The sequence below is a fragment of the Haplochromis burtoni genome, unplaced genomic scaffold, assembly GCF_018398535.1.
Source record: "Haplochromis burtoni strain Fernald_Lab_line unplaced genomic scaffold, NCSU_Asbu1 Contig_664, whole genome shotgun sequence".
NCBI lineage: Eukaryota > Metazoa > Chordata > Actinopteri > Cichliformes > Cichlidae > Haplochromis > Haplochromis burtoni.
This window is the reverse complement of record NW_024583025.1, coordinates 95221-110427: the sequence shown is the minus strand read 5'-3', so window position 1 is coordinate 110427 and position 15207 is coordinate 95221. Positions and strand designations below refer to the sequence as shown.

The 15207-nt window shown below is 40.7% G+C and overlaps 1 protein-coding gene across 1 annotated transcript in view; it reads left to right on the top strand.

The window, feature by feature from the left end:
• Positions 1 to 15207, top strand: part of b3gat2 (beta-1,3-glucuronyltransferase 2 (glucuronosyltransferase S)) — a 68575-nt gene that overhangs the window by 19687 nt on the left and 33681 nt on the right. The gene's annotated exons all lie outside the window — the stretch shown is intronic.

The following is a 15207-nucleotide window of genomic DNA, read 5'->3' as shown; positions in this document are numbered from 1 at the left end:
CTCGTTACTGGGATTTAGATAGGGTCGTTACTCGTTACTTCGTGTGGTGGCTATCGCGGAGCTTCCACAGATTCAGTAACATTAGCAAGTGGTGGAGGCAGCAGGTGGATGAAGGAAAAGGGAGGCAGGAGGAGAGACCCGAGGCGGCCGCCGGTCCAAGTGTGAACTGAACTTCAGGTAAGAAGTTATGACCTGCAGTCTCTCTGGGTCAGATATGAACCAAGTTTAGGTGGAGTTTATTTTCGTTATGCTGACTTTTTCCGTACTGCGTGCTAGCTAGCATGACGGAGTTTCTATACAGCTGGGTGGTGCTATGAAGTTACTGATGTTGAACTTTATTTTGTTCATAAGGTTAATTATTAGAGTTGCCAACCGTCCCGTAAAAAATAGGAAATCGTCTCGTATTCAGAGAAAATATTAGAACAAAGAACACTTCTCCAACATGTGGCAAGGACTCCAGACCATTACAGACTACAGGACCACCAAACCCTCCCCCGCATCCTCTGATGTCTCCTTCCTCAACGAGCTCAACAACTTTTATGCTCGTTTTGAGCGAGGGAACCCCACAACCACAACCAAAGCAGACATGACGCCAGACCACCAACCTCTGACTCTCTCCCCCACCGATGTAGGAGCGGTGCTGAGCAGGATCAATGTCCACAAGGCTGCAGGCCCTGATGGCATCCCCGGGCGTGTTCTCAGAGCGTGTTCTGGGGAGCTTGCAGGAGTGCTCACAGACATATTCAATCTGTCCTTGGCCCACGCTGTGGTACCGGCCTGCTTCAAATCCACCTCCATCGTCCCGATACCCAAAAACTCCAACCCATCTTGCCTCAATGACTACCGCCCAGTAGCACTCACCCCCATCATCACTAAGTGCTTAGAGCAGCTGGTCCTAGCACACTTCAAATCCTGTCTCCCCCCCACCCTGGACCCCCACCAATTCGCATACCGCCAGAACAGGAGCACAGAGGATGCAGTCTCCATCGCACTGCACTCTGTCCTCTCACACCTGGACAACAACAACACCTACGCCAGAATGCTGTTTATAGACTTCAGTTCAGCATTCAATACCTCTCTAATCATCAGAGCTGAACAGGTGATGGAGAAACAGGTTTACCTTTTAGGTCACATGAATGAGTTGAAGTTATGAACTGTTTCTGAGAGACAAATAACACCAGGATCCTTTTTCTACGTAGCTGACAGCTGGTAACTGTGCAGGGGCGGGTCTAAAATATCTAGCTTTTAAAAAATAATTATCTGAATCTAACAACAAACGATTGATAGATTGATACATATTTACCATCAAAACTGTGTACATCACTGTCACAACAGCGTTTGTTTTCATTCAAAGGCTTTATCATCAGCAGATTAAACTGATTAAACATGCGACCCCTCTGGACAGCTGAGACAATGAGACAGCTAAACAACAACAACAGCTGGTTATAAGGTTACATTACGCCAGGTAATATTAGGCTCGGGTGTCTGAGTGTATGAGAGTTAATTTGCTAAGGATCCGAGTCTAGCAATGTTAGATCCGCTTAAAAAAAAAGCTCTCATTCAGGAACAAAATGGTCTTAAAAACATAAATAGTTTTTGTTGTGTGGGCTGATAATGTTGTCTTTGTTTCTGGATGGATTTAACCAGGATGAACAATTTCATAAACACAAATGTTCCATTCATTACAGATGTGACGGATTGTTAACTGAACATTAACTGGGAAGGACAGGATGATCCAGAAAGTCAATGAGATATAATGCAGATTAGGAAACAGGAAGCATTCAAGGACTTACTGGTATTCACAGTCAACTGAGGAGGAAGCTTTGTCCCAGATTAATTATAAACAATTGCTAAGTTATGTCAATACAAATTAAAACAAGTACACTCAAAGAGCTCAATACTTTATTACAACATGCTACGTCAGCCTGTTATAGCATCAGTGTAACATCGTAGGACATCATATAGAAAAAAAGTGTGTTGTACAGCTCTCTCCGAGCTCTTCGGATGATATGTTGCTTGATATAGTTTCTTGGAATTTTTTTTCCTGTCAACTTTGACCTTGGGTGCTAACAATGAAGGTCAAGGTCAGATACACACATATTTGGTGTGATCTGCACCAGAATTTCACCAAAATTAAATCAGCTCGAGCTGTTATTGGTATCTACTATCATACAAAATTTGAAAATGATATCTTGAATCCTGTGGATGCTAGACTGCTAACAGACAAACCAACAAGCAAACAGCATTGATGACATAGTTCCTCCCTTTGGGGGAGAATAAAACCACTGGATTTACCATATTTTCCTTGTACACAGAATTATGATGTGTATACAGTAAATATACACTTACACTGATGCATTCGCATTTGACAGCAGATGTAGAGAGGTGCGAATATTCTCCTTTACGCGCACGCACCTTCAGCTCATCAGTTTTTGCCACATAAACCCATAAAGCCTTGAACATGCACACATATCATGCACCATTGCATCAGTTTCATAGCCCATACTCAGCCCCTCTAATTCGAGTCATTCATTTTCTCCTACCTCATTTCTCCCCCTCCCTTTTCTCCGATTGCCTCTGCCGTGCATATTAATAACACGCAGATAAAAATACGCTTGATTAAAATCGCAGCCGGCCCAGCCGCCCCGGCACTCGTCGCTGCGCGTAAACAACACAATGATGGCTTGCTCCCTCCGGGCCAGGAGGCAGGAAACGAGAACATCCATAATGGATTTCATATACTTCATCATCCAGAGTCTCTTTGTGTGTACACACAATTCACTTCTCACCTATTTGTTTGCAGCAAGGGGAGTCAGAGTTGATTACCCAACCAAGCTCTGGTGCTCCCAGACAGAGTGTCCTGGCTGCAAGTCAAATGAAATGTGATTCTTCTCAGCACTGGATGTTTTACCCCCAGCTTTTCTTTTGTTTACTTGTAAATAGCATGCGTTTACTGACTGAGCTGGCGCCGCTGTAATTTGTCAGGACTTACAGGTTGTCGAGCGCTCGGCTGCATCTGAAATTATTTTTCATGTGATGAATTATTTGTTATCCCAGCGCGGCGTCTGCCCTCTGGTGAAGATATTCATGTTGATAATGAGACGGGAGCTGCGGGCTCCACTATACGTCCTGAACTGATGCAGGATATAGAACGAAGGCCTTCACAGATCTATCAGTGAAGCAAAGAGAGTGTGGAGAGTCAGAGCTTGTCACCAAGTGTTATCAAATGGAGGGGACGAAATGTCAATTTCCTTGAGTCATTTGCTTTTTTTCTCAATTCTACGCCCATATCTGTATTTGTACACATAGATTTATTTTTCTCCATTAGAGCATTAGATTGCACACCTGCAGGCCTGAACTAAAAGTCAGGTGACAACCAACTCAATAATAATACCAGCGATTCATGGCTGGACCCACCGCCTCATCTAGAATCCCAAACACAGTGGTTATTATCCTGAGGGCTTGTTGATTGTGGGGTAGTCTTATCACTTTGTTTCTGCTTAGAGTCAAAATTGGTCCAGAAAGACAACTGCACCTCAAAGAAAGTGTGTGTCAAGAAACTGGAAGTATTCCAGCAGTGGCTGCTTTCCACAGTCAGCTGAGGAAGAAACCCTTTGCTGCATGACCTTTAGGTCATTTAGCCAGACAATATTTCTCAAGAATCAACCAACCAAGGCAACCGACCTCTCTAGGGTTAGATTTAGAACTTGGGTTATCTTACCCATCCATTTCTTATCCATTTGAGGTCCGAGTAATCATTGACCCAACCATAACCCCATAACCCAGACACTAGGCAGTCAGAATAAGTCAATTTTTAAAAACTCGATTTTTTTTCCCAAGTCATGAAAATCAGGGAACAAGGAAGAGACCTTTTATTTTACCTTTTATTCTAAAACCAAACTTTTGGTTGGTGTCTTTTTATTCTTTTTAATCTTCTTGGAACAGCAAATGAAAAAAAAACCTTTAAGCGAAAACTTATGATACTGAAAAGGACTTCATTTCAAAAGTGACCTCCACACACATACCAAACATACTAAAACCACCTGCATTACATTATATTCCATTGAAAGTTTTAAATAACTTTAAAGTTTGATTCTTGTGTGAAGATGTGCTGCACCTCTCAATTGTTTATAAAAAATATTTTGTGACTTTTATCCCCATATAATAGCTTGCAAGGCAGTGGCATACACTATTAAAGTAGAAAATATAGTTAGACAGACTTTATTTCACAGGACAAATCCATCTATCCAGCATTTCTTGTTTGTTTTTTACAAAGTGAGTTCCCCCTTCTCTTCTTAGTCTGTGCTCACCTGTCAGCTTTGACAGAAACATCTGTATTTGCAACCAGTTCTCATTTCCACAGGTCAAATGTTCCTGTTTTGTCAGAGCCACTGTCTCTCAGGGATACACACAACCTCCCCTGTAGGCTGCTGGAATAGCTCCAGTTTCCTGACCTGCTTTTGAACTTTGTCCTCCTTAAGAAAAGCCTCTTTAAATATGCCACAGAAGCCAACAACACATAAAATATAAAAATGAAGAAAGAAAAAGCATCTGTCCGAGAGCTGTGAGAAATCTGTTGCCTTATTCCTGTTTCTTATTTTCTAGTCAAGCCAAAGTGACCCTCATGTCACTGGGAAATGAACCACTGCTCACAGTGGGCAGCCAGCCACTGTTAACATATTACTGCCTCCTCCACTGGCAGTTACAGCCTCTCAATGTACATTTTCAGCCGTGAGCCTTCCCGTGAGCTGTCCATGGTGCTGAAACACAAACTGTGTTTTTCATGTTGCATCACACGGTTTAGAATCAAAACACAAGAATCACAGCTTTTATGGTGTTTTCATGAGAAACAGGGAGCATGGGAGCTAGCATGTCTAACTAAGCTCGTCCCCCTTTCAGCGCAACTTAAATAGTTCTGATTGGACCTCGTCTTCTTGGCCAGAAAGAAAAGGTCACTGAGAAAAACTGTGATAAAAATCACTGGTCAACAAAATTAATACAAAATCTGTACAATAAGTATAATGACATCTTTTTTAGGATGTTAGATGTTTTGCTTTAAATACTTTAATTGTTAATTGTCATAGTTTTCTTCATTGGTAGGAGGCATTTAGGAACCTCCAAAAGACAAACTGTGTTTGCCATGTTGGTCTAAGATGAAATCACCCAGAATATAAATGCCACAAATTTGGAACCAGCGGTCAGTTGTACCTAATCTGAGCTCATCACAGTGAGATTACCCCTCTTGACAGAGAAAGAGTGAGACAGCAAAGGTATCAAATACAAACAATACAAACTGGCAAACAAGTGTTTGTGTTTTTGATTGAATTGCTCCTTGGCTCCACTTCTTTTTCAGCTTTTCACTCGTCTTTATTCTCACCCTCTCCTCCACCTTTCCTTCCATCATCCTTTGCCTCATACTAATGTAGAGAAGCAGAGAGACGCTGTTAGATACGACTGTTGAACGCGTGACCCGTCAGGGCCAAAGATGTTCCCACAGCGTTCAAATGTAAAGGAATCTTGACCAAGCACATCGATGTTTGGCGCTGGTGCAGAGATTGGCCTCACATTTCATTATTACAGAAGACAGCAAGGTGTCTATTATTCAGACTGGATGGTCCTGGGAGGCACCTTTTTATTCATATACAAGCTTGTGATTTTTAAAAGGTTTTGATAATGTGTGCTGGCTTCTGTGTACAAATATACAGTATCAGCATCAATATTCAATATATTGTGCTATACTGTACTGTAATATAGTACTATACTGGGATCCCCCGTTATTTAAAATCTGTTCAGGTGAAAGAAAGTGATTTGCCCAGCACTGGAAAGAAAAACTCTTAGTCTTTCTTTAAGTACAGGTGTTGACAGAGAGCATGTACGGTCCACACAGAGATGTTTCAGCTGAAGGTTTGCCGTTCTTATCTAGAAAAAAAAATTATTTTGTGTCCACAAGCTCCGCTGTATGCTCTTGTAGCAAACTTGTTGTTTTCCTTTTCATTGTTTTCCTTCCCCTCTTCAGTCCCTGTGGGGGACGTGTGGAGCTTGTTCGTGATTTCAAACCTGATCATAAGGGTGAGGTCTGCGGTTTCTGGCTTTCTGACAGAGTTGTTTGTGTTCTCCGGTTCTCACAGGATAGCTCACTCTGGGAGTGACACAGTACAAGACTAAAACCAGCCTTTGTAATTCTTCTGTTTGTTGTCATCCTTTATCCAACATCATCATTTTGCTGTGGTCTGCTGTAATGAATAGACTTTATTGATTTCATAAAGCCGAATGCCAGAACGTGTGTATTCTTTCCTTCCTAGTGTACAAACTATTTGCACATTGCTTTGACAATATGGATTTACTCACCTTCCAGTGGAAAACACACATTAAAAAGCATGCGCACTCACTCATATACACATTCTCTACACTCCCTAAAATAGAAGCCTTCTGTGCAGAGGATTACATTCAGTGTTTTATAGATATTTTTCTTTGAGTCAATGCTCTCAAAGGATTGCTGCACTGTTGGTGAGTCTTTAAGCCGTTGAGTGAAACAGGACTTCAGCACAAGAATTTTCCCAGATAAATATATGATATCTCCGAACAATAAGAGCTCGAAATAGGAACAAAGTGCTTTTGTTAGTATTAAAAATTAAGAGATGACAGAGAACTGTTTCATAAAAGATGGAATGAGCTTTCTCTGGTTTACTCCTAAATTGGCAGTAAGCGTGATGCATTTAGGCAATAAAGGACTGAATGCAGAGCTGCAGTTAGAGCTGCCAAGTGAGACACCTAAGAAGTTCCTGTATGACAGTCTGTATATGAAGTCTAACAGTTGTTTCAGAAGATGTGGTCAGATGTGTTGAAGGCACACTGGACTGCCCCATATCGAGCCTGCTAACTTTTTCTGTGCCCAAACGTCTGCTGCATCGGCTGCTGTATGTTTTTTGTTCATTGTGCTGCACTTTGGTCAGAGGGGCCGATGGCGCGATATGGCAGCCTGGCTTCTGTCAGTCTGCCCCAGGCCAGCTGTGGCTAGCTTGCCTCCACCAGTGTGTGAATGTGAGAGTGAATGAATAGTGGAATTGTAAAGCGCTTTGATGCAATGCATTATTATTATTATTATTACTGCTGTGTGTCTTGATGTTTCAGTACTCCACATCAGAGTTAAAAAAAATACTCACTTTTCGTTCTTGTCATTTTGATTTTGTTATGGAAAATGACCACATAAGCATACAAGTGCTGACTGCAAATAAACTACTGGCTTGGTGTTTTGTCATAACAGATGCATAGTTGCGTGCAATTTTGTGTTTTTCCATCCATATGGCAGGATTTGTCTTTGCCAATGGGGCACTTGCAGGTGCTTTAGTTTACTGACTGACCCTCAACAAGGTCCAGCTCGTTCTCCAGCCCGCTGTCTCCCTGGAGCGTCAATTAGCACCGTCAAATCTGCTGCTGTGGCTCATTTACAGACACACTTTCCTTTGACATCTGGTTTCTGACACACTGGTTTTTAGCACTAGTGCTGTCCACGAGCAGAGCGACTGCTGACAAGAAGCACATTAACCCAGAAAAACCACATCTTCGTAAATCTAATCAAGTACTTTTGAATCTAACCAAGAATGTTTCAGCACCTAAACCAAACCGAGTAGTGATTTAAATTGAAAGTAAAAAATACTGAGCTATCCCTCAGCCTCCTAGCACATACACGCATTTATCAAATCCTACTCTTATATCGGCAACTCACATTAAGAAAGAAATCATCCTGGAGCAAATAGTTGAAATATACAATAATTGTCAATAATGTACTGTTCAGTATACGATATCATGATGGTCCTGGTGACTTTATTATTATTACTACCTAAAAATAGTTTTAATATAGACTATTCTAAAAGTACGATGGCCTTGCAGTCACATTGAGCCCAGTCTAATGGTCGAGGTTGAACAAGTACACACGTACTGCTGATACTACTACTGCTCAAAGAGTATTTGTAATGTTGCTAAAACTTTTAAAAGACCGCAGACTCACGGCATCAGTTTAGTTTGCTGACTGTTGCTAATGTAAGCACTGCCAGCACCAGCAGTCTGTTTCCCTGCAGAGTATTGTGCACACCTGTGCACAATGTATTCATGCATTATGAAAATACATATGCATTTAACCAATATTTCTGATGCTAACCAGTGGGAGCAGCAGTATTTACTCTTCTAGTAGACAGCAACAGAAAGGAGGAAGCAGTTTAGGTACACACCAATAATGATCTTCCTTTTAACTTAGTGTAGATGTGAAGAAGTGATGAAGTCAAAGAGATTAATTTGGTCAATCGTGATGATGTATTGTAACGAAGCTGGATGTTTTTTGTTACAATAACTTACATGATTTATGCAAGACACCCTGACTTGTGTAGCACGCCAGGACCACTTCTCATAATTATTTGACCTAACTAATCTGATGAGTGCATCAAGTTCTTAAATAACTGGAATTTGCATCTTACACGATATAAGATATTAAATTTACATTTAGAGGGGTGATGTGCCTTATACCATGTGGCTGAGGCCATTAAATTACACTCATTAAATTACAAGTATCCTTTAATGCCATGCATCAAATTGTTTCCTAATGCTGTTCCAAAAATCCAGCAACGCAGATTATAGTAATTTGCATACTTGCACTGTGACAGGGTCACACACACACTAAAAAGTTTGCTTTTGCATTTGTGGTTAGAATTCAGCTTTTCTTTGAGATGTGAAAGGAGAATTATTTTTGGAGGTCACCGTAGACATGCTGCTGCCTCTGCTTTTATTCTTTCCTTTCATTCTGCTTTTTGGTTCATTACCGGAGATGTAAGACACCGTTTGTATCTGTCTGAAAAGGCCTTGTCTGGGAACTGTCATCTCTCCTTTACATGCTGATGGAACTCTGGTGAACTTAAAAAGGTGTAGGACTCATTGATGCTTTAGAAAAAACTGCTTTTAATTCACTCAGTTTAAACTCAGTTTTATTTATTTATTTAAATTCACAACAACACAATCCTATCATATTATAGAGAAAAGCCCTACATTTAGACGATCCCCTATGAGCAGCACTTGGCGACAGTGGGAAGGAAGAACTCCCTCTTAAGAGGAAAAAGCCTCTGGCAGAAGCAGGCTCAGGCATATGCAGCCATCTGCTGAGACTAGTCAGGGGTACGCTGGGAAACAGAAAAGAAACTTCACTTTGCAAGTGGACGTGTGCAGTGACCTGAAAGTTCACGTTAAGCTCAAAACACCAGACTCGTGCTGTACCTGCCTTTTTCTAAGCCTCCCTTCTGTTTGCTATTCTGTTTGTGCCTGTTTTTGTCACATTATTTGATTCATCTGCCGAAAGGGCATCGGGGAATGGCAGTGTGTCCTGTGCGCTCAGCCAGCCTTCTCTGTGTAAATAAAGGTTTAAGTTTGTGCTGCAAACTTTTTTCCATGGCAGCAGCAGTCTGCAGACGATGGCATGAAAACCCAGCATGCACTAAAGCAGTTTCCACTGAGCAGAATAATGTACCATCTGTTGAAACACTGTCACCCCACAGCTTTGTTTGGCTCCCAGCAAACATTTTGACATTGAACTGTTGTTGATAGGAAGCACTGCGCCGTGCAGAAAATGAAAATTGAGACAGCATCTGTACTTGGCTGTTTCCTTCGCCAACCAAAATACTGCATTTCAGGGATCCAGAGCTGCTGTGATCTTTTTTATCATACACATATAATATCATGTACAAAACTTGATTTTGATTCCTGCTTGAAATCTTGAAGGTCACGTGTTTATTCTGAATCAATTCATTATGCCCCTCTAGATCAACAGATTCCCTGTAACACGTAAGTCCACAGTCTGGACACGGTTCCACTTCGACCTGACGAATGAACGCTATAAACCGACATCAAGAACATTTACTTCTGTATGCAGAGGTTCAACCAGCATTCATATTAGACAGATGTATTTTAACTAGGCTGTATAATGGATTATTGACTTCTTACTCCTTTTTATCCAACATCAATATGAACTTGGTCATACTCATATTTCGCTCAGCTGTTGAGTTTTTGACTAAACAAGCAGCAGATGTGAACTGATTTTCTCTAAACCAACACAGACACTTTTAAAACCAATTTTAGGCAAAATTGACAATTTAATAACAAAATTCTGCAGAACAGAGGTGTTAGGGTGAGTGCAAAGCATTTTTTTCCTGTTCCAATATGATGAGGAAACCCTGGCATGGGATCTGCAGATATTGAGTACCGATCTGATGCTGGTGTTTGAATTTAGGAAATGTTCAGTAACGTTTTAACATGCTTAAAGATATAAATTTATACAGCCAAGTACATTTTTGGTATTAATTTAGAACAATTCCACCATGCACGTATAATAATAACTTAAGTGTGATGTAATGTGTAATTTGGTTTCAGCGATCCACTGAAGTTTTGTTTGTTTGTGTTTCAAATCAAACGAGCCTTCTGCTCGACCACCTCTGATTTCCATAAGAATTATATGGTAGAAAATGTGAACATTTATAAGGATTACTGTGAAATTTTAGCTTCATGTATCAAATACTTTTCAAGGCAGATTTTTTTGAAAAATGCCCAGTTGAGCCATCTTCAGGCCTTTTTGTTGCACGTTGAAATCTGAGGCAATGTTTTGGTCTCAAAGTCTATTAAATACAAAAGCCTGAAATTTTCACTGATTTTTCTTATCAAAATAAATCAGACTCTGTCATTTGGGACAGATAAAGAACATCAAAAAAATATCAGAGTATTGATGGATTAAAATGTGAAAGAAAAAACATCCAGCACTCCTGAAAAGCCTCATATGTGAGCACACATTCATTAAAAACATGCAGATTGTATTTTGTTGGCATATTTTTCATTTTTGCCACCACTACAAGCTCAAATTCTAGAAGTTCAAGCAGGAAATGTTGTAAAAACCGGCAGGTTTGAGATGGAATGACCCCACTGGTGCTGCCCATCTTGTGTTTCCACTTTGGCTGGCTGACCAGGTCACTGAAGCTGATATAATGACCTTTCCTGTCAGCTACACAAGTTCATACCACAGTCAGGAAGCAAAAGTAAGACCCACTGGAAAATTCCAGGATTCCCTGATAGGCAGTCCGCGCTGAAGTAGTCGACACTGGAGTTGGACTTCATCTGATCGCTAGACTAGTGATCTTCTACAGAAGCAGCTTGATGCTGTCAAAGAACATGAAAACAGTGACCTGATCAACTATCCAATAAGGCAAAATGAGACTGTAAGTACCAGAGAAGTTGGTTAGCAGCCTCTGAAGATTTGCATACTGATTCATTAAAAAAACAAAAAGATGTTGTAAAATATGCTTGAACAGCCATTATTCTGCACAGGCAGACTGCCCAAGTAAAGTCTGTGTGTGGGAGACAATGCCTTGGTCTGTGACTGGCTGAAAACACGTTCTGAGTGAACCCAGTAGGTGTGTGTTGTATCACATGTAGTGACTGAGAAACTCACTAATCAAACGATGGGTAAACACATTTATCGTACAGAAATGCCGACTGATTGAATGTTTGACAATGAATTGTGCCAAGGACATAGACAGTCCATGGCAAAATTTACTGTAGGGCTGTAACTGGTTTGCTATCACATAAGGTTAGGTTTAATACAGTTTTCTATAGTGATTTCTAACCTTGCTATTTGTAGCTCTGTTCCAGCTGATGTGATAAATATTCATTAGAAAGTTACAGTTTGGTGAAATTCTTCTGATATGGAGCATTGCATGGATTTTCTTTGGGAGCTGTTTCTCACGCAGAAATAATAATCTAGGAGACGTGACCTTTCTTGAGGACACAAATGAAGCGGTTTTGTGTTTTCTCCACGGCATTTGCATGATACTTAAGAAAACAGCAAGAAGCTTTTAAAAAAACAATGAGAATGCACTTTGAAAGTGTCTGAAAATGACTGATTGTGACTTGTAAAGCCCCCTGTGAACACTTAAAAACCTAAAGACATTTTGTGGTGGAAAATCTGGTTAGTAAAGGCAGGCTAAAGCTAAACGTGTGTTCTAAAAGAAAATCAAATCTTGGTCTTCAAAGTGTTATTGTTAGAAGAAAAAACACTGGGCTTGCTGTAAATCCAGCTGCAGATTCTAAATATGTTTGCATGAAGTTCAATCCAGTGCTCTCTGATAATGTGTCAAACTGTACTGAGCTTTGAAGTGCTGCATTCACAACCAGTAGATCCTTAGCAGTCAAACTGGGACTTAACTGCTAAGCCATATTAACGATCGTACTCCAGGAACTATCTGGGAACGACGAACACACCGAGCCTGCCTCGCTCTCTACCTCCTCTCCTTTTCTTTTCATCTGTGTTTTCACAAAGCAGAGGAGCCGAGTCTTTGAAAAATGACCTGAGAGAGAAAGGCAGACAGCAGCAAAAGAGGAACAAGGGGGAAGGGTTTTAGCGTCGCACAGGCAAACTCAAGGGGCCACAGTATTAATGGGGAAAGGGCTTCAAAGCTGTTGGTGATGCACAGGGGCCCCAAGCAGGAGATGAGGTGTTAGGGTGCGGGGTGGAAAAAGATGGAAAGAAGAGAAATGAAAGGGAAGGAAGAGGAAGGGAAGCGAGAAGACGCTTTTCTCTTTTCTGTCAGAGTGAGGTCAGCCACTAACTAAATGTTCAGCTTATCCTCTTCCTCTCATGCTGTGGAATCTTAGGTCTAGGCGTGCTTACTGGAAGAAGAATAAGGTACACTTATTATCTTTGACACTACTGTATAACTAAATGTCATATTCCATGTTTTCGGCTTCTGTTGCTATGCTGGAACACAACAAAGATTTCCAGCCCATTAAAACTTTTGTTCTTGCTGCTCTGAAATCTTTGAGTGGATCACTGGAAGTTTGCATTAGACAGCAGATAACAGATGGACGTGGCCGCCCTGACTGAACAAGCTTATAATAGTCTTTTCACTCACTATGTGTCTACACAGCACTCTGCATTTAATCATTAGTTATTATTAATCTCTGGCTCTCTTCCACAGCGTTTCTTTTGTCCTGTCTTTCTCCCATCTTCCCCAACAAATCGTGGCAGACAGCTGCCCCTCCCTGAGCCTGGCCAAGGGAGTTTTTCCTTCCCACTGTGGCTGAGTGCTTGCCTGTAAGAGGTCATCTGGGGCTTTCTCTGTATTATTGTAGGGTCTCTACCTTACAGTATAAAGCATCTTGAGGTGACTGTTGTTGTGATTTGGGCTATATAAATAAAATAAAATTGAATTAGTGTTTTAGGTGCTGTGTTGTTGTTGTTGTTGTTGTTGTTGTTGTTGTTGTTGTTGTTGTTGTTTTGGAGCAGAGGATAAAGTGCTAAGATACAGTCCCGATCAAAAGTTTAAGACCACTTGAAAAATGGCAAAAAATCATATTTTGCATGGTCACCATTTTTTCCTCTTATTTCAAATTAAGAGGTGTTTCCAGTCCCTTTGCAAAAGGTGTATCAAATCAAGACCTAGTGATTCAGTCTGCTTTTACAAACATTTGGGAAAGGAAGGGTTGTTGTAAAGAGCTCACTGAATTTGAGTGTGGTGCTGTAATACGATGCCATCGATACAAGTCAGTTGAGGTTATATTATATATATACGTAGTGATATGTATGAAGTGATAAAGCTAGATGAAAATGAATGCTGTCTTTGTTAGATGTCATGCCTTGTGTATACTCTTTGTTTGCTTGATTGAGATTTGTAATTTATTGAACTGCTCAGGTTGCTACTTGTTTGAACTTGCAAATCCACTGAAGCTTAATTAAAATGGGCTTTTAGTTTGAAGTGGTTAACTCATTTCAGTAGTGAATTCAATACAAAGCTTCATCACCTTTTATTATTGTGCACACGTGCAGCAGGACTTATCTTTCTATGTATTAAACACAAAAAACACATATAGAAACACACACACCTGTTTATTTCTGTTAAAGAAGAGTGCCTCAAACAGTGCATGCTGGGACGTCTGTTACTATGCTAGTTATGCAAGGTTAATTTAATGGGTTGAATGAACCCTGAGATCTGAGCAGAAAAATCAGTTTTGTGATAAACTGACTTTAATATTACAACATTTACATGCACAACATTTGAGAACTGTGCTAAAATCTTATCTAACATTTTATGGTGTCATCAGTAGCAGCTTACAGTTTGTTCAGTTCATTCAGTTTCAGAACTCCAGTCACTGAGCTCAATATGTGTTTTGCCTGAGGAGGACATTCTTTAATTAGGCTGTCAGTAGCAGATTGACAGCCCCTCCACCCCTCAACTAAAACATCAATATTAACTGTTAACACAAATTTAATAGGCTATCAGTTAGTTTTACTTGTGCTGATTCACCTCCATCCATCAGGTGAGTAGTGACCAGTATGGGCTTAGTACCAGGGACAGGTACAAAGAATTTTCCCCTCTGTGGAACTCCATGGAAAATCTCTAAGTGTGAAACCGTCACTGGTGATGACCCCACCAACCCTAACCCTAAATTTAAGCAAGTAGGAAATATAATTTAGTTTTTATGCAATTGTTCTCCCAACTCCTAGTAACTGGGGAACAAAGAAAATAATAATTTATAATAAGTAGGTTCCCCTCTTCTCCAAATGTTAGGATTATGGTTACTACCTATGATGACCTCAGAAGGTTAAAACAAGGTAGAAATATTCACTTTATTCAGAATTATTCTATATGAAATACCTTAGTGAACATGAACTTTTCAGAGTATTTTTATTTGTCTACTGCCCATACGCTCTCAGCTATTCTTTGCACAGTGCCAAGTCTCCTCCTGCTTAGAAGTTTGCAAAGAGCTGTAAATCCTCTCTATATTGTGCTATATATACACTTGGCTTCCCGTGGCTTTAAAAGCTAGAACTCTGTGTGATGTCTGGCTGCAGTAATGCAGTGCTGCTTACTGATTTGGTTTTGTTCTGTTGCTTTCTCATGAGCGACTGGCTGGAGGCTGTTTGGGTGAGCGATGAGGAGCGCTGTCTCAATGAACGGCTTCAGGGTGGCCAGGGGTGGAAAATGGAATGTCACGCAGACACATATGCATCCATACACAAAGACAAGATACAGATGTTTCATACTTGAACACAAAAACTCAGTGGTCCTTGCACAGTCCAACCTCTCCCCCACCACACACACACACACACACACACACACACACACACACACACACACACACACACACACACACACACACACACACACACACACACACACA